This window comes from Elephantulus edwardii, unplaced genomic scaffold (assembly GCF_000299155.1).
Source record: "Elephantulus edwardii isolate Elephantulus edwardi_28Jun2011 unplaced genomic scaffold, EleEdw1.0 scaffold00040, whole genome shotgun sequence".
In the NCBI taxonomy this organism is placed as follows: domain Eukaryota; kingdom Metazoa; phylum Chordata; class Mammalia; order Macroscelidea; family Macroscelididae; genus Elephantulus; species Elephantulus edwardii.
Window position 1 is genome coordinate 14362384 of NW_006399790.1, and position 19750 is coordinate 14382133.

A 19750-nucleotide genomic window follows, 5' to 3' on the forward strand; every position below is an offset into this window, starting at 1 on the left:
AATAAAATAAAAAAAATAACTTCAATATTTAAAAATATCCATAAAATATGCAATATTTTGTAGTATGCATACATCCTCAAGAATGAGTCTTTTGCAGTTTCCATCTACATTGATGCTCAGTCTGGGGGTAGGAGAAAGAGTCTTGAACAACAGGAGGCCTTGGCCTAGTGGCAAGAAGCTGCGCTGCAATCCCAAAAGCCTGTTGTTCGAGGACAGCAGCTGCTCCATGAGAGAAGGATGGGAAATCTCCTCCAGTGCAATTTCTGAAAACTTGCAGGAGGGGCAGAGATGGGTTGTTTCCGACTTGATGGTACATAACAACATATGTATTAAAAAAAAGAACTTTTTTTTAACTTTTACTGTTACTTGAGTGATATTTCCGGAACAAATTGGTTTTACATTCAAAAGGTCATACACGTTTTGTTTCATGATGTTGATTATTGTCCCCACATTCTTCCTATAGCACTCTTCCCACTTTATTCCTTCCTTCTTCTTTTGCATATTTTCTTGCCTTCTGAACTTTATTCCTGGCAAAGTATTGCTGGTTTTGTCTTGATAGATAGATAGATAGAGTGAGAGTGTGTGTCTGTGTGTGTGTGTGTGTGTGAGAGAGAGAGAGAGAGAGAGAGGAGAGAGTTGAGTGAAAATTTACGGAGCAAATCAGTTTTCCATTCAATACTGATTTTAACCACAATACCCACATTATAACTCCCTGCCAGTCTTGACTTCATTAATCTTTTTTTATCCTATTTCTTCCTGCAGCCTGAGCACCTCATCTTTGTGAAAATGCTGATCTTGTACAGTTGATTGGCTTAAGGAGTGAGTTGTTACTCTTCACCTCTGTTGTTTGGGTGAGGAAACTGCATCGAGTTGCACTGCCAATCCAAAGGTTATACAAAGCCAGCAGTTCAAATCCACCAACAACTCTGTGAAAGAAAGAGAGGTTCACTCTGCAGTTGAGATTTACAGTTTCAGAAACTGGATGGAGAATAACTTTGAGTGGGAACCAACTTGAGAGTGGTGAGTTCTAGTATTGTATGGCTAAAAGTCAAATCACAAACGTGAATTCCATTCCATACATGAAGAATGACTCTTAGAAGGAGGAGGTTCTCTTTCAGAGTGGTCTCATAGTCTCAGAATTTCTCAGAGTAGTCATCAGTGGGAGCTAAATATCAAGTGGTTCTTCTGGACTAAGGGTTATGGAAAATGAAATTCATATGGTCCATGAGTCCTTTAGACTGTTTCCATTGATCTTTTGTTTTCCACTTCAAAGAAGGAAGACCAGTAACGACACATCAAGAGGTTAAACACAATCTTTTAGACTCTATTCACCAAAGTAGGGTGCAGACATTGTCTTTGTCGATCATGTTTTACTAAATGGCATTGATATTCCCCTAAGCCCCTAGGTCCAGAGTCTCTTTCCCTCAGGTAGATTGGTTATGATTATGTGTTTTACTGGGTACATAGGAATATCTGTTGTTGTTGCTCTTTATGTACCGTCAAGTCAGAACTGACTCATAGCTGACTGTCCAGTGGGTTTTCAGAGGCAGTAGATCGCAGGAGAGTAGATTGCGTATCTTTCTCCTGCAAAGCAGCAGTGGATTAGAATCCCATTCCTTCATCTTGGCAGTGCAACTCCTTCCCACTAGGCCACTAGAGCTTCCTAGATGTATTTATGTTGCTGACTGCTGTCAAGTCGAGGTCGACTAATAGCAACTCTATGAACAAAAGGCTTAATGCCTTTCCATAGCTATCATTGTTTCTCCAAGTTCATAGCTTCCAGAGGCATGTGGTTTAAGAAGTAGATGCCCCTTCTACTTCCCAACCTGTTTTACAACTGGGTTTAAAACTGGGAACTCCACCACACACTGTCCACAAGGAGAAATCATTATAGCACATGCAAATAAGTAGGTAGAAAGATTATCTGTCAAAGCTATGTATGGTCTTGGGTGGAGTTTCTTTCATCTACCCAGATCTGTTTTCTCACCTGTCTACTTACATATCCACTTGTAGAGTGGATTTAGAGTCCATTTTACAACTGAGAAGTCAGGATTCTGTATATAATAGTATTTCTATCTGCTGTCTGTATCCCCCCTGCATATCTACAGGTCTTCCCTTTCTTCTTTTTTTTAATGTAATTTTAAATTGCCCCTCCTTCTCCAGCAGAGCGTCTGGTGGATTTGAACCACATACCTCTGGGATTTCAGTGCAGCTTCTCACCCTCTTATTGTATATTGCCTTTTCCTTCACCTGCTTATCTATTTATTAACTTTTTCTCTTTTGTCCTTACCTTGCCATCCCTGGTAACCACGCAGGAATGATTCTACCTATGCGCAAAATGTTTCTTTAACATTTTACAACAGTGGTCTTAGACCATAATAGTCTTTTTGTTCCTAACTTTATTTTCTAGCATAAAGTTCTCTACATTATGAAAATGGAAGACAAAAGAATGTAATGTTACTGTAATGTAATGTTTACTGTAATGTTAGTAAAAAATGGTGAATGGTTGCAACACCCCCATGATACATCTTCAAGGATATGAACATGTACGGCCAAGCACAATCAATAAGAGTGCATCTAAATTCTAAAATCAATCTCCATAATAGTCTATGTGTTTCCTACTGCCAAAGGGGCCCTTTAGAGTAGTGAGAGAAGATCTTCACCCTGAAACCCACAGCGTCCCTTTTCAGCAGGAAGTAGCTAAGAGAATACACCATCCCCTTTTCCTTATGACTCAGGGTGAAGTCTCTCTCAGGGAGGAGTGATAGGGAATGGCAAAGGACACACTGACAAAGAAGATTAATCAGAACTGGCTTTGACAAGCACTGTGGCATTTGGACAAGAACAAACTGGGAGGAGGGTGGAGAGAATAGTGCAACAATGAATGAATGGAAACCCAAAATCTCTGTAAATGTTTATGAAAATTAATAAAATATAATTAAAAAATGGTGAATGTACCATATTGTTTTGTACCAACTCATAGCTGACTCTCCAGTGGATTTTCAGTGGCAAGGAAGGAGATCACCCATCCTAATTGTTTTTGACAAACCTACCCTATTATCCTAGTCACTGAGTCAGTTCATCTCATCCAAGGTCTTCCTTTCCTGTGCTGTCTACCCTCCCAAGTAGGATATCCTTCTCCAAAGACTGGTCACTCCTTGTAACATGCCCAAAGTATATCCGATGAAACTTCAAAATCGTTGCCTCCAAGAAGCAGTGTCGATTGTGGAGCCAAGTAAACAGAAGCTGTTAACAATCTCAGTCTCTTCCGCATCTATCATGATGTTGCCAATCGGCCCAAGGGTGAGATTCTTTGTTTTCTTGATGTTGAACTTCAATCCATATTGAAGACTACAGTCCTTGACCTTTTGCAGTAAGTGTTTCAGGTCCTACTCAGTTTCAGGGTTGTGTCATATGCATACAACAGGTTGTTAATGAGTCTTCTTCCAATCCTGATACCACATTTCTCCTTATAGAGCCCAGCTTCCTGGGTGATCTGTTCCACATATAGATTGAAAAGGCACAGAGATAGGATACATCCCTGATGTACACTCTTCCCTATTTTGAACTATGTAGTGTTTCCTTGCTTTCCTTTAATGACTGCCGCCTGGCCCAACTATAGGTTTCACAGAAGCACAATCAAGTGTTCTGAGATTCCTGTTCATCTCAGAGTTCACCATCGTTTATTGTGATCCACACAGTCAATTTCCTTGGCATAGTCAATGGAACACAGATACACACTCTTCTGGCTTTCTGCTTTCAGTCAAGATCCATGTAACATTAATGATAATATCCCTGATACCATGGTCTCTTCTAAACCCAGCCTGCACATCTCACAGTTCTCTGTTGATGTTCAGTCATTTTTGGATAATTTTCAGTAGGATCTTGCTTGCATGTGATAGTAATGTTATTGTTTGATAATGTCCATACTCTGATGGATCCCCCTTTTTTTTGAATGGTATCAATTATAGATCTCTTCCAGTCAGCTGGACAGGTATTTATACTCCAGATTTCTTTGCACAACTTGGTTAACATATCCAGGGCAGTGTATTTCTATTGAAATATGTCAATTCGTATGCTGTCAACTCCTGGTTTTTGCCAATTCCTTCAGAGGCTCTTGCTCTTACATTGTTTGATGTAATTCTTGTGTGTCAGTCAATTCCTTTTGGTACAGTGACTCTGTGTACTCCTTGCATCTTCTTTTAATGCTTCCTGGATTATTTAATACTCTTCCCAGAGTATCTTTAACTATTGCAACTCAAGGCTTGAACTTGTTCAGTTCCCTTAGCTTAGGAAACGCTGAGCAAGTTCAGTCCTTTTGATTTTTACTCCAGCTCTTTGCACATTTCATTATAATATTTTGCTTTGTCTTCATGTGCTGCTCTGTGAAATCTTTTGTTCAGCTCCTTAACTTCTTGCTTTCTTCCCTTTGCTTTGGCTTCCTGGTACTCTGGTGCAAAATTCAGAGTCTGTTCTGACATCCATAGACCATAGCTAGACCTTCAGTGGACTTTCAGAGTCTGTAAATCTCATGGGAGAAGTTGATTGCCCGACCTTCAATGGAGCATCTGGTGGATTTGAAATGTGTGCCTTCGGGTTGGCAGTGCAACTCCTTACCACTAGGTCCCCAGAGCTCCTTCATATGCAGTGTATAATAAGAATTTGAATATATCCATAACATATTGTTAAATAAAAGGAGCTGATTATTAAAAAAATATGCAAAGGTATTTGACGGTTTGGATCACAACAAACTGTGGCTGACTCCGAGAAGAATGGGAATCCCAGAACATTTAATCGTGCTAATGTGAATCCTATACTTGGACCAGGAGATAGTCATCGGAACACAGCAAGAAAACACTGCATAGTTCAAAATTGGGAAGGGTGTAGGCCAGGGATGTATCCTATAGCCATACCTTTTCAACCTATATGCAGAACAGATTATCCGGGAGGCTGGGCTCTATGTCGAGAAGTGTGGCATCAGGATTGGAGGAAGATTCATTAACAATCTGTGATGACACAACCCTGCTTGCTGAAACTGAGGAGGACCTCATGCACTTGCTGCAGAGGGTCAAGGATTGCAGCCTTCAATATGGATTGAGGCTCAATGTCAAGAAGACAACGATTCTCACCACTGGACCAATTGGCAGCATCAGGATGGATGGTGAAGAGGTTGAGATTGTTAACGTTTTTAGTGTGCTTGGCTCCACAATCAACCCTCTTGGTACCATCAGCCAGCAAATTAAATGATGTATTGTGATGGGAAAATCTGCTGTTAGGGACCAATCCAAAGTACTGAAGAGCAATGGTGTCACTCTGGAGACTAAGTTGCGCCTGAGACAGGCCATGGTCTTTGCAAATACATGCTGTACATCAGAGAGCTAGACAATGACTAGGGATGATAGAAGGAGAATTGATGCCTTCGAGCTGTGGTGCTGGAGAAGAGTATTGAATATACCACGGACTGCTAAGAAAACAAACAGGTTCATCCTGGAGAGGGTTAAACCAGGCTGCTCCTTGGAGGAAAGGATTCCGAAGCTTTGTTTGATATACCTTGGATATGTTGCAAAGTGGGCTCAGTCCTTGGACAGGGATGCCATGTTTGGGAGGGTGGAGGGACAGTGCAGGAGAAGACCCTCTATGAGATGGATTGATTCAGTGACTAGAGTAATGGGGTGGGTGTGTCGGAAACAGTGAGACTGGCACACGACAAAGCAGGGTTTAGGGCTGTTGTACATGGTCGCTATGAATCGCAGGTGACTCGATGACATGTAACAACAACATATAGATTTGGAAGCAGGAGTGGCATCCACTTCCTAAACCACATGTCTCTGGAAACTCTATGAACTTGGAGAAATGACGATACTTATAGAAAAGCATTAGGTCTTTTGTTCATAGAGTTGCTATGAGTCACACTCGACTTGACAGCAATCCACACCACCACCACATATAGTGTATAATCTTATTTTTGTATAAAACAAAAAATTTATATAGAACTGTGATACATGCAAAGAGAAAAGTTGAGATGGAAAATCTTATAAATTAAAAAAGGTTTTGAGACATTTTCTGTAAAACATCAGAGCCTTTGTCACTCAAATCTGTGGTTATCATGTGAAAACATGCAAATTGGCATTGCCATGTTCAAATAAAACTTTATTCATGGATGCTGAAACTTGAGTTTTATATCTTTTTCAGTACCTTGAAAATCTATTATTTTTATCTTTTTAGCCTATCTGGTAAAATAACACACACAAAAACCCATTATTTGTCTAAAGGCTAAAAGTTATTTTCTTAATGTTTTCCTCTTCAGTGTTTTCAGAAATTAACAAATAATACAATTATTTGTCTTTAAAAATCTACTCTAGGAAATTTTAGGAATACTCTACTCATGCTGTTAGAACAAATGTTATTTTATTGTACAATTATCAGACTTCAAAAATAATTTCCCACAGTTTTATCTACCCCATATGAATATGCATTCCATAATTTCCTGGGGCTCATATGCATAAATCTTTGGTGAAAATAAATGTTCTTTTAGAAACCTGGAGATTCTATTTAATTATAGTATTCATTAACATGTGGCCTGAAATTTGAAGAGCTCTAGAATGAAAGCCCCTAAATAAATCTATTTTCTCTGCTTATTGGCTCCTGATTTCATGAATTCCACTGTATTTTCTTATAAGGAAAAACTGATAATATTCAATCATTTTAAAGACAAGAATGTCCATCTGTTTATTCACCTGTATCAAGAAGAGTAAAGAATAAATATGAAAACCCTGGAGAAGTGAGGAGGGTTCTAAAGACAAGATGAAAAGTTCCAGAAAGGAGTTCCTTGACTTATAGATGATATGATTCTACTGATTTCACAACACGGCTTTATGCTTAAGGGCAAATTTGAATATTTCTCTTCAAACTTCTTTAACGACAGCAATGATTTTTTTCTTATATATTGACTAAAATCTTTATTTTAAGGTATAAAGAATTCTCACTGCAGTCATGCATTTATTTAATTTTTCCATATTTGTTAAGTTTTTCTGTCCAAGGTCACTTTCATCCTTTATTTTTTTTCAGGAGGGTGATGTGAGGAATAGAAAAGTTGTATTATCTCTAAGTGAATATCTGTCTTGTGGGGGAAAAACAATAGTATGCGTCACTCCAATTTGTAACACAGCAATGTGTAGTGTTTCAACAGGAAAAATATTGATAGTAACCTTGTTTTCCCCTTTCTTTAAGTCTTCAGTTAGCTAAGAAATGTAGCCAATTTCATTTCCCTTTAAAAGTTTTATTCATTTTTCATGATTTCACTAAAGAAAGAAAGAGTGTGTGTGTGAGAGTGTGTGTGTGTACACTTATTCTTAAGTATCAGTTCTTTAGAAATGTCACATTCAAGTATATGTAAATTTCAGGCTACTGATAAACTGTTTTCTTTTTTCTCTTTATAGAAGAGTCACCACAATCTTCTTAAAAATAGGTTCTTACATAACAATTTAATCTTTCCAATTTTTCATCCAATGTAGAATTTTCTTTTTTTCTCAGTTAAGAAAATATGACTGAATATGTAATGAAATACAGATTTCTCGGAGCTCTAGTGGTCTAGTGGCAAGAAGCTGTGCTGCAATCCTGAATGCATGTGGTTCAAGGCCACCAGCTGCTCCATGGGAGGAGGATGGGCAGTCTCCTTCTATGCAATTAACAGCCTCTGAAAACCCACAAGAGAGTCAGCTAGGGGTCAGTTTCAACTCTATTGTACACAACAATAGGGGATATATATACCCTGTTGTATTTTGAAGTACACAAATCACCCCTTGCACCCTTTTTATAATTACACAACTAGGACATATTTTCTCCAATTATTAATTTATCTGTATGTAATGGACATAACTAACACTTACTACATCGTCCTGTGGTAGTTGAAATATACAGCTTTTTCCTGTCTGTTCTTAGTATTGTTATCTTGTTGTTCTGTGCCGTCGAGTCACTTGCGACTTATAGCGACCCTAGATACAACAGCCCTAAACTCTGCTCTATCGCACTGCCTCTGACACACCCATCCCGATTACCCCTGTCACTGAATGAATCCACCTCATAGAGGGTCTTTCCCTCTTGTGTCGTCCCTCCACACTCCCAAGCATGATGTCCCTCTCCAAGGACCTGTCCCTCCTTACAACATGTCCAAAGTATGTCGGACAGAGCCCCAGAATCCTTGCCTCCAAAAAGCAGCCCAATTTAACCCTCTCCAGGATGAATCTATTTGTTTTCTGAGCAGTCCATGGTACCCTCAATACTCTTCTCCAGTACCACAGTTCAAAGGCATCAATTCTTCTTCTATTCTCCCTAGTCATTGTCCAGCTCTCTGACGCATAACAAGTGATAGCAAAGACCATGGCCTGTTTAAGATGCACCTTAGTTTCCAGAGAGACACCATTGTGAACAATCTCAATCTCTTCACCATCCATCTTGATGCTGCCAATTGGTCTGATGGTGATAATCTTTGTCTTCTTGATATTGAGCCTCAATCCATACCGAAGGCTGCAGTCCTTGACCCTCTGCAGCAAGCATTTCAGGTCCTCCTCAGTTTCAGCAAGTAGGGTTGTGTCATCTGCATAACACAGATTGTTGATAGATCTTCCACCAATCCTGATGCCACACTTCTCATAGAGCCCAGCCTCTCAGATAATCTGTTCTGCATACAGATTGAAAAGGTATGGAGATAGGACACATCCCTGGCATACACCCTTCCTAATTTTTTTTCACCCTTCCCAATTTTGAACCATGCAGTGTTTTCTTGCTCTGTTCTGACGACTGCCTCTTGGTCCAAGTATAGGTTTCACATTAGCACGATCAAGTGTTCTGGTATTTCCACTCTTCTCAGAGTCAGCCACAGTTTGTTATGATCCACCCAGTCAAACGCCTTTGCATAATCAATTAAACACAGATAGACATTCTTCTGGTATTCCCTGCTTTCAGCTAAGATCCATCTAACATCAGCTACAATATCCCTAGTACCACGACCCCTTCTAAACCCAGACTGGACTTCTGGCAGTTCTCTGCTGATATGCTGTTCCAGTCATTTTTGGATAATCTTCAGTAGAATCTTGCTTGCATGTGAAATCAATGATACTGTTCTATAATTTCCACAATCTGTTGAGTCACCCTTCTTTGGGATGGGAACAAATATAGATCTCTTCCAGTCAGTTGGCCAAGTGGCTGTTCTCCAGATTTCTTGGCACAACTTGGTGAGCACATCCTGAGAAATCTAATTTTTTTTTACATTTGGGAATTATAGATCTAGATCTTGGCCTTAGGACAAGATACTATAGTACTGAAAATTATGTCATCTCAATTTCTAAAAGATCCTCAGTATTGGTTTCAGTTGTAAAATTTGAATAAATTCTTATATATTCTATAATTAACAAATGGCCCGACGACAAAATCTTATTTTATACGTATATAATACAAATCATAAGTAAATTTCAAAGTCATGAAATACTCTCACATGGTGTTCTGCCAACTCTCTCAGTTGGATATACTAACATGCAAAAGGTCAAGATCATGTAGTAAAGAGACATCAGTGAAGATGATCCAAACTCACAACCTCCTAAAAGGAACAAGAACACCTACAAAAATCATCAAACTAAATTTTTTCAGCATGCTGGAAATTAGCCAAAGTTTGGAGCAACACAGATATAGGCTAAATAAGGACAATTCTCTGGGAAAGAGACTTTGAAGGAGTGAGTGCCTCAAGTAAAGGCATTCTTGTGACTGGGAAAATGTTTAAGGAAAAGACCGGTTAAATAATGACAGCTGTGTGGGAATGAGGCTTGCTTTGGTCTCCACCTCGTGCTTCTCTGGCTTTTCACCCTGATTGTAAGTTGTTGGTTTTCAAGACTACTGCTAAACTGGGAAAGAGCCGATAAAATAAGCCAAGCTAAATATCACAAGCTTCTATTTCTTACAGAGATTCTACATTAAGGGTGTGTTGTTTTTTTCTTATTGAATACTCTGTGTTGCTATGGACTGCTGAGTTGCTTTTGACTTATAGTGACCCTATGCACATAGATCTGGATTGTGTTCTATCCTTGGCCAATTTCACTGTCTGCGACACTCTGGCCCTTGTTACCCCAGTTACTCTATCAATATCGCTAACTTTCTCCAGATATGTGACTTTGGGCATAAAATTAGCACCTAACTCATAAGACTTTTAAGGATATTCGATGAAAAGATATGTACAATGTACTTGTTGTTGTTGTTGTATGCTGTTGACTTGCTTGTGAGTCATAGTGACTGTGCACAAGACCTCTAAACCCTGCTCTATTTTGAGCCAACCTCATTGTCTCTGATACAACTACTCCCATTTACCCCAGTCACTGAGTCAATCCCTCTCATCTAGGTCTTCCTTTCTCGTGTCAAACCTCCACCCTTCCAAGCATGATGCCCTTCTCCAAGGACTAGTCCTTCTTGGCCACATGCTTAATACATGTGAGATGGAGCTTCAAAATTCTTGCCTCCAAGGAGAAACTTGTTTTCATCGTCCCCAAGACAGACCTGTTTGATCTCTTGGTAGTCCATGGTGTGTTCAATACTCTTCTCCAGCCCCACAACTCAAAGGCATCAATTCTTCTCCTGTCATTCTTATTCATTTCTTTTGGTATAAAACTTATGAGGTGATTACTATTATTTTCCCTGTTGTCCTAATGGAGAATCCGAATTTTGGAAACCTTCTATGACTTGCTGTATCGGTTGAGAATTGCATTCATCCATCAATTAATAGAACCTTAAATTCAATGACTTAAACACTTAAGGTTAATAACAAGTCTGGGAGCTCTGATGGTGTATAATCCACAGGGAGTTTTGCTGCTAACCCAAAGTGGTGCCTCTTTTGCAGTTCAAATGCACCAGCTAGCTGCTCCATGAGAGGAAGATTGGCAATCACCTCATCTATGATTTGTCGCCTCAGAAAATCTACTGCAGAGTCAGCTATGAATCAGCTCCAACCCAGAAGGCAATGAGTGAGATGTAGATGCTTGCTTGTTTGGGCTTGTAGGATCAAAGATGTTGATTTTGAATTCTGATTCCATTGGTCTTTCCAGCATATTTCCAAGATAACTGCTGGACTGAGACAGGCATGAAGCAGGATTAAACAAAAATGAAATGTTGTTGTTGTTGTTGTTGTTGTTGTTGTTATGTGCCGTCGAGTCGTTTGCGACTCATAGCGACCCTATGCACAACAGCCCTAAACCGTGCTCTGTCCTGCGCCAACCGCACTGCCTCTGACACACCCATCCCGATTACCCCAGTCACCGAATCAATCCACCTCATAGAGGGTCTTCCCCTCCTGCGCCGTCCCTCCACCCTCCCAAGCATGATGTCCCTCTCCAAGGACCAGCCCCTCATTACAACATGCCCAAAGTATGTTAGACGAAGCCTCAGAATCCTTGCCTCCAAGGAGCAGCCTAATTTAACCCTCTCCAGGATGATTCTGTTTGTTTTCCTAGCAGTCCATGGTACCCTCAATACTCTTCTCCAGCACCACAGCTCAAAGGCATCAATTCTCCTTCTATCCTCCCTAGTCATTGTCCAACTCTCTGATGCATAACAAGTGATAGCAAAGACCATGCCCTGTATCAGACACACCTTAGTCTCCAGGGTGACACCATTGCTCTTCAGTAGTTTGGAGCAGTCCCTAACAACGGAGTTTTCCATCGCAATATGTCTTTTAATTTCCTGGCTACTGATGCTGAGAGTGTTGACCGTGGAGCCAAACAGACTAAAGCTTACTCAGAAATTCTTCCTACAAATTTTCCCCTAGTTCTCCTTGGCAGATCACCTCTGCAAGAACACTTGGGGAATTTAGCTTCTCAGTTGAACTCATTGTTTAGTGTTTTTTTTTTAAAGGTTAAGATGTTTTTTTCTTGACTCTTTGTATCAGGACACAAAATGATAATTAATGGTTTCCACAGTCAAATGATAGTCTTTTCCAAGAATCCTGTGTTCTGTAACATTTTTATTTTATTTATCATTTTCTTTTATGCTGGTTTACTAATAAATTTTGTATGCATTGTTATTCACACCATCATTGTCTACATTTTTATTTTAAAAAAAGGATGGAAGAATGGGCCTTACCCAGTTGTGCACTGGATGGTAATTTTTCACCATGGAATCGAGATTGACTCATAGTGAACATTCTAGTGGGTTGTCAGAGGCGGTAAATTACATGGGGATGGATTTTGATGGATTTTTTAATTGCTTTGCATATAATAATTCATATGCATTTGTTTAATTCATCATAAAATCATGTATATACATTGTATTCTATATAATTAATTACCATTGCCCATCTTTCTCTTGCAGAGCAGGTGGTGGATTTGAACCAAGTGCCTTTGGGTTAACAATACAATTCCCTACCACTAGGTAATCAGAGATCTTCTCTTCACTCCTCAAGATTCTACACATCCACTCTGCTGTCTGCCCTGAACAGACAACTTGTGGCCCAGTATTAACAGACTGTTGTGATCCCTGGCACACAGCAGCCAATCAGAGAAAGGATGAGAGTAAGTGTAGGGTGTTTATTCTCTAGGCCTCAGCGCAGAGTTCTTTCTTTTTAGCTTTTTTTGTCATAATTTGAACAGATGGATATTTTATTCACCCATTCATACATATTTTGCATTATGACATTGATTACAATCCCCACATTGTAACATCACTCTTGCCATTACCTCTATTTATTTACATACATCCTCGTATCCTCGCCTTTCCTGCCTTCTGAGTTTTCTCCGTGGTCAAATGTTACCCATGTGATTCTGTGTGGTTGAGGATTCTAAGTGCTGAGAATCTCTCTTCTGTTATTTTTAACCTTACAAAGCTGTCTGTTCTTTGACTGTCAGTTGTGCCACCACAGACCTGAGATCAGTTCCAGGAGGTTCCTCTGGCAGAACTCACTTCTTATCAATGTCTCTCTTCACATAACTCATTGACCCTTATTCTAGTCACTACTCTCTCTCCCTTGAGTATGCATATTATCCTTTGTAATATTCCTACACTCACCCTCTCTTTGTTAGGTTGTCTATTAAACTCTCAAGTTACCATTTTGAGTATATTATCTCTTTCTTCCTGGCCACATGTCCAATATATGTGAGATGGAGTTTCAAAATCCTAGCCTCCAAGCAGCAACTGGGTTTCACCCTCTCCAAGACAGACTGTTTGTTCTCTTGGCAGTCCATGGTAGGTTCAAGACTCTTCTCCAGCACCACAACTCAAAGGCATCAATTCTTCTTCTGTCATTCTTAGCCATTGACCAGTTTTCTGATGCATAGCAAGTAATTGCAAAGACCATGGCCTGAATTAGTCTCTAGATTGACATCATTGCTCATTTTGGGGCACGTGTCCAGGAGTCCTTGGAGAAGGACAAGATGCTTGAAAAGGTGGAGGGACAGTGCAGGAGAAGACCACGGATGAAATCAATTGTCACAGTAACTAGTATAATGGGGCAGGTGTGTCAGAGTCAGTGAGACTGGCTCAGGATAGAGCAAGCTTCAAAGCTGTTGTTCATAGGGTAACTATGAGTCGCAGGCAACTTGATAACACATAACAACAACATCTATTTCTTGATTATTCCTGGTAGACAACTAGCTTTCTTTCTTCTTGTGCTTGCTTAAGTTATAGATCTGGTAATGGGTAGATTATGGACCAGAATTCAAGTCTGACAGGTTCTAACTTTTTAATATTTTTGTTCACAGATATTATAATTATGCTTCAGATTCTTTTTACAGTAACTAAACAACATCCTGCAAAATTCATCACATTGCAGTAACAACTAGTTAGCATTCTGTAGATGTCTTGCCAACTGAGACTGGAGGGCAAAGATTTCTCCAATGAAGAGTTTCCCTAACTGACAAATTGAGTTTTCTTCATTGAGACTGATACCTAATTGTCAGAGTTGCTTTCAGGGAGCCCTTAGGGAGTTTCTGTGGCCTTAAGTCTTAGAAAAATAGTCAAATGTTTCTAATCAAATAAACATATGAAATAAAATAATATATAAATGGAGCTGGAATCCAGTTTGGAAGTTGTCTGCAGCAGCCAGATTCTACAGAGGCTTGTTTGGTAGTTCTGGTGAGGATCAGGATGGAATGTGAACTCCCTAATGGGTGTAAGATAATGTAATTCAGCCTCTTATTTAAAAATGCATTTGAGCCCTTGGGCTTGAAGCCCTGGGGCCTGGTTTTAATTGTTTTTGGTCAAACATTCTTCTAAGTGGCATAGCACTGGTCTGTCCATTTACTCTACAGATGTAACTTATGGTTGCTGTGAGACACTGATGTGTCAAATGTGATAATGGTTACCCATGGTGGACAGTGATTAAAGCTTGGAAGCAGGAGTGGCGTCCACTTCTGAAATGACTTGCCTCTGGAAATACTATGATCTTGAAGAAATGATAAAAGTTATACAAATGTTCAGGTGTTTCTTTCCTAGGATTGTTATGAGTCATCTATGACTTGATAGCACTTAACAACAACAACAATATATAAATAAATAATATAATGAGAGAGACAGATATTTTAAAACACATTTTGAAATCACGGTGTCATCTGCTTGAAGTAAAACTGTGAAATTTACCTTTCAAGTATTATTATTTTTGTTGTGTCATGTCAGAATGAAGCCATAGCTGAGCCTTCATTGGGTTTTCAGAGGCAGTAGATCACACAGAAGGAGACAGCCCATCCTCTCAGGGAGCAGCTAGTGGTTTCGAACTGCAGGACTTTGGCCAGCAGAGTCCTCTTTTAAGGTTTTGTGTTGTTTGCCTTCGAGGAGAGCATGACTCATAGCTACTCTATAAGTAGAAATGCCTGAAGCTCCTCTCCAGCTATCAACATTATAATCTACTGAAATTATCCTGTAAAATGTAACCAGACTTCTAGGTTCATATCCCAGTTCATGCTTTCACTCTCTCTATGTGACTTTGGGCATAAAATTAGTACCTAACTCATAAGATTTTTGTGGAAATTAGATTAAAATATGTGTACAGTGCATTTGTTGTTGTTGTTGTATGCTGTTGACTTGCTTGTGAATCATAATGACCCTGTGTACAACAGCTCTGAACCCTGCTCTATCTTGAGCCAACATCATTGTCTCTGACACACCTACCCTTATTATCTCAGTCACTAAGTCAATATATCTCATCCAGAGTCTTTCTCTCTTATGCTGTCCCTCCACTCTTCCAAGAATGATGTCCTTCTCCAAGGACTTGTGTCTTCTGGCAACATGCTCAAACAATGTCAGATGGAGCTTCAAAATCTTTGTCTCCAAGGACTAGACTTTTTTGGTTTTCTTGACAATCCATGTTAGGTTTAATACTTTTCTCCAGCACCACATCTCAAAGGCATCAATTCTTCTATCATGCCTAGTCATTGTCCGGCTTTCTGATCCATACCAAGTAATTGTGAAGACCATGGCCTGGATCAGGCACACTTTAGTCTCCAGACTGACCACGTTGCTTTTTAGTACTCTGGAAAGGTCCCTGAAAGCGGACTTTCCCAATACAATTCTTCTTTTGTCTGGCTGCTGGTGCCAAGAGTGTTGATTGTGGAGCCAAGCAAGCTCAAGTATACACACTAAAGTTATCTATTATTATCCACATGTTATATATGCTGAAAATGTTAGTATGTCCAAGGTCACAAGGGCAATTACAGATCCAAGTCTGGATCTAATATCTTAAAGCTTTAGGCTGAAAAATTAGCCAGTGAGACATACTCATTTTTTATCTGATTAGCAAAGCACTATTTAAATGTACAGATGCCCTCTGGGAATGGAGAGAGGACCCTTAGCCTTCTTTTATAGCACATTAGCACAAATTGGTTCCTAAAATTAGCTAATTGTCACTTCAGGAGGCCCAGAGAGACAGTCCTACAGGATGAGAATGCAACATTTAATAAGAGGTAAGTGGACGTAATCACAGCAACTAAAGCCTTTAGGTTACAGAATATAGACATTATACCAGCAAGAACAAGTTGCAGAGAAGAAGTACCTAAAATGGGTGGGTCCCCAAACCGAATGTCTCTAAAGATTAGTTTACTGTAGCTGTTGTTGGACTGGGTGCTGGGTTCATAACTTTGGTTCTCGACAGAATACTCCATTTCTGAGCCTACCAACTTTACAGCATTTAATTGGGGCAGGAGAAAAAGGCAGTCCTGGTCAAATCCACAATCAGCCCAAATGTCTTGCTGGAAGGATTCTATGAAATTCTGACAGTGTGCACATGAGCTTGACAATAACCATCAAGTCAATTCTCAGCTTCTTATTATACCCTTCTATTATCCATTTTGCTTTCTTGCACCTTGACATCGAGTCACCAACAAAGCACAAGGTGAATGCTGAGGCACCATACTTTCAGAAAAGCTTGTCCTTTGTCAGGCATGGGAAGCAAGAAGGAACAAGGGATCTATTTTATGTCAAAGTACAACCTATGTCTGGGTTAATATGGATCATGTGGGAAAGTGATGTAGAAATGAGTTAAATTTGAGAAATGTAGGCTATGTCTTTTTGCTCTTCCCAGGATAGGTGCTGTTAGTCATGATAATTAAAGGTAGTAACAGTGAAAGAAAAGTCAGGTAAAGGGGGGGAGGGAATACTGCTTCCTAAAATGTTTCTATAGAACTTGTGAGACAGGAGGTGAATTACTTAAAAGAGCAAGATAGCAGGTGGATAATGCACAAACACATGTTTAAAAAGAAATAAGATTTTTATTTAAATCTAGGAGGCTGGATGTTTCTAAGAATGAGCACAAATGAGAAAAATGTCGGTTCTAGATTTCTTTGTTACTTGATTATTACACATGCTCAAAGATGCTACTAAATAGAAGAATTCAGTAATAGACACTAATCAAATCTACAGATAAACCTTTGAATCCAAGATCCTTTTGTAATTTGTTGTCTACCATCTAATAACCAATTAAATTGTGGTCCCCTCAAAATATGGCTTGTAAATAAACACTAACTCCATATATGTGGTATAAGAAATGGATTTTTATTATGTTAATTAGGCATAAATCTAAAGTCAAGACTTATATATGAGATATGTACAAGAGCGTACTAAGCAATAGGGTAAGTACAAACAGAAAAGAAAATACACACCCCATGATCACCAAGGAACCTATGAATAGAAGCAGGAAAGAGACCTTTTTCCTGAAGAGATAGAAAGCTATAGCTTTCCCTTAGCCAGTGCCCTGAATTCTGATTTTTAGTGAGCTCTAATTACCTAGTGGTAAGATTGTTGATGGGTCATCCCCCAATACTGATGCCACATCCATATTCATAAAGTCCAGCCTCTTAAATGATCTGTTCAGCATATAGACTGAAAAGGTATGGAGAAAGGATACATCCCTGGCACGCTCCTTTCTTGATTTTGAGACATATTGTGTTCCCTTGCTCTTTCTGAACAGCTTTTTTGTTCTACATATAGATTTTGCATGAGCACAACCAAGTGTTCTGGGATTTTCATTCTTCTCAAGGTTAGCCACAGTTTGTTGTGATCCAAAAACACAATGCCATTACTCAGTTGATAAAACTCAAATAGACATCCTGCTGGTACTCTGCTTTCAGCCAAGGTTCATCTTATATTGGCAATGATGTCCCTAGTGCCATGGTCCCTTCTAAACCCAGCTTGTATTTCTGGTAGTTCTCTGTTGATGTACTGTTGTAGTCTTTTTTGGATAATCTTTAGCAAGATTTTTCTTGCATGTGGTATTTGTGATAATGTTCAATAATTTCCACATTCTTTGTTCATTATTTTTTGGGAATGGAATAAACATTAATCTCTTCCAGTCAGTTGGCCAGGTAGCTCTCCTCCAGATTTCTTAGCATAATCTAATCTGGTAAGCACATCCAGGGCTGCATCCGTTTGTTGAAATATGTCAAATGTTATTCTGTTAATTCCTGGGATTATATTTCTTTTTATTCCTTTTAAACAGCTTGAATATCTTTCTTTATTACCATTGGTTCTTGATCATATGCTACTTCTTAAAATGACTCTGTGTCAGCCAATTATTTTTGGTACAGTGACTCCATGTATTCCTTCCATCTTCTTTTGTTGCTTCCTGGATAGTTCAGTATTTAACACATAACATCTTTCAGTATTGCAACTGAAAGCCTGAATTGGTTTTTCAATTCCTTCAATTTTAGAAATGCCGAGTGTAATCTTCCCATTTGATTTTCTGACTCCCTCTCTTTGTATATGTTGTTATAATACCTTGCTTTGTTTTCCTGAACTGTCCTTTGAAATCTTCTCATCATTCTTTAAGTTCATCATTTCTTCTCTTTCTTTTTTACTTCTGGACATCTATTGCTATATGGGGTTAGCAAGTGTAGATTAGAGCAATTTAAGCTTGATGTCCTTTGAACTATAAAAGTAGGCCATTTGACTAAGGAGAGAGTGATCATAAGTGAGTACCAGTTGGTTTGGTTGTAAATACATTTTTGCCCCTGGGAATAAATTGTTTCAATCTTTATATATTCTTATCAAATGGTTTACATTCTAGTGTTTTGTCTCCTGGGAATGTGTATTGATCACATCTTTATTACATTTGACACAAGTCATGTCCAGTTTGAAAAATTTCTATTTATCTGCCCTTTTAAACAAACTTCCACAAGGGGGCAGTCATCAGTCACAACGGAGTAGACCTTCCGCAAGGAGCGGGTGTTTCCTTGAGGAGTTTTGGCTAATAATTTTTTTCACTCCCACCCCTCCACACATCAGCTTTTGTTATCCCAGTGATTTCTGCTTTCCCCCTTTTCTAACCCTCTTCTCTTTTTCTGCCCTTTCAAACATTTCTACATGTCTTGTTCAGTTATCCTCTTAATTTCTTTTTTCCTTAAAAAAATGTATTCATTGTTGTACATTCTCTGCCGCCTCCCATAGACCACCTCATAATGCACTTCTTGTTCCAGATTACTCCCACACATATAATGCCTACTTATATATTCCTTTCAAACAGTTTTCCCCCACATCAGTTCTACTTCAGTGTTCATTAAGTATCCACTCTTTCCCCAACCCCTGTCCTATTTTATAACAGCAGTGTTATGCAGTGTTTATCCTTTTGTGACTGAGATATTTCACGTAGCATAGAGTCCTCAAGTCTCCCCCATGTTGTATACTATTTCATTGTTTTTTCAGTGTGGCATAGTATTCCCTTGTGTTGATGTACTATAGATTCTTTATCTACTCATTTATTGATGGGCACTTGGGTTGCTTCCATCTCTTTGCAGCAATAAACATGGATGATCATACAACTGTTTGAATTGTGGCTCTGGTTTTTTAGGGTATATTCCCAGCAATAGGATTACTTGGTCAAATGGTATTTCTATATCCATCTTACAGACCGCCTTCCATAGTGTCTGTGCCATATCTTATTTTCACTATAACGATCTTATGCAGTATTTGTTCTTATGGGAAATGTCTCTAAAGGGTGAAAATACACATAAATAAATATTATGAATTTTATAAAATATAATGTAAAAGAATGTGTAAAACACGAGACACATGAATGAAGCACAATGTATTTGAATGATTGTATGAAACACAAAGTGTACAAAGCATGATGTATATGAATAATTATATGCAAGTCAATAAAAAAATTTTTAAAATATTTCCTTCAGCTTACTGAGCTAATAAGCCTCATCTTTAGGGTGAGTAGGTTTTAGAGAGAACATCTTAACAGGCAAAACTACACAAGAGGAATATTTCTCAGAAAGACAAAAAAAAA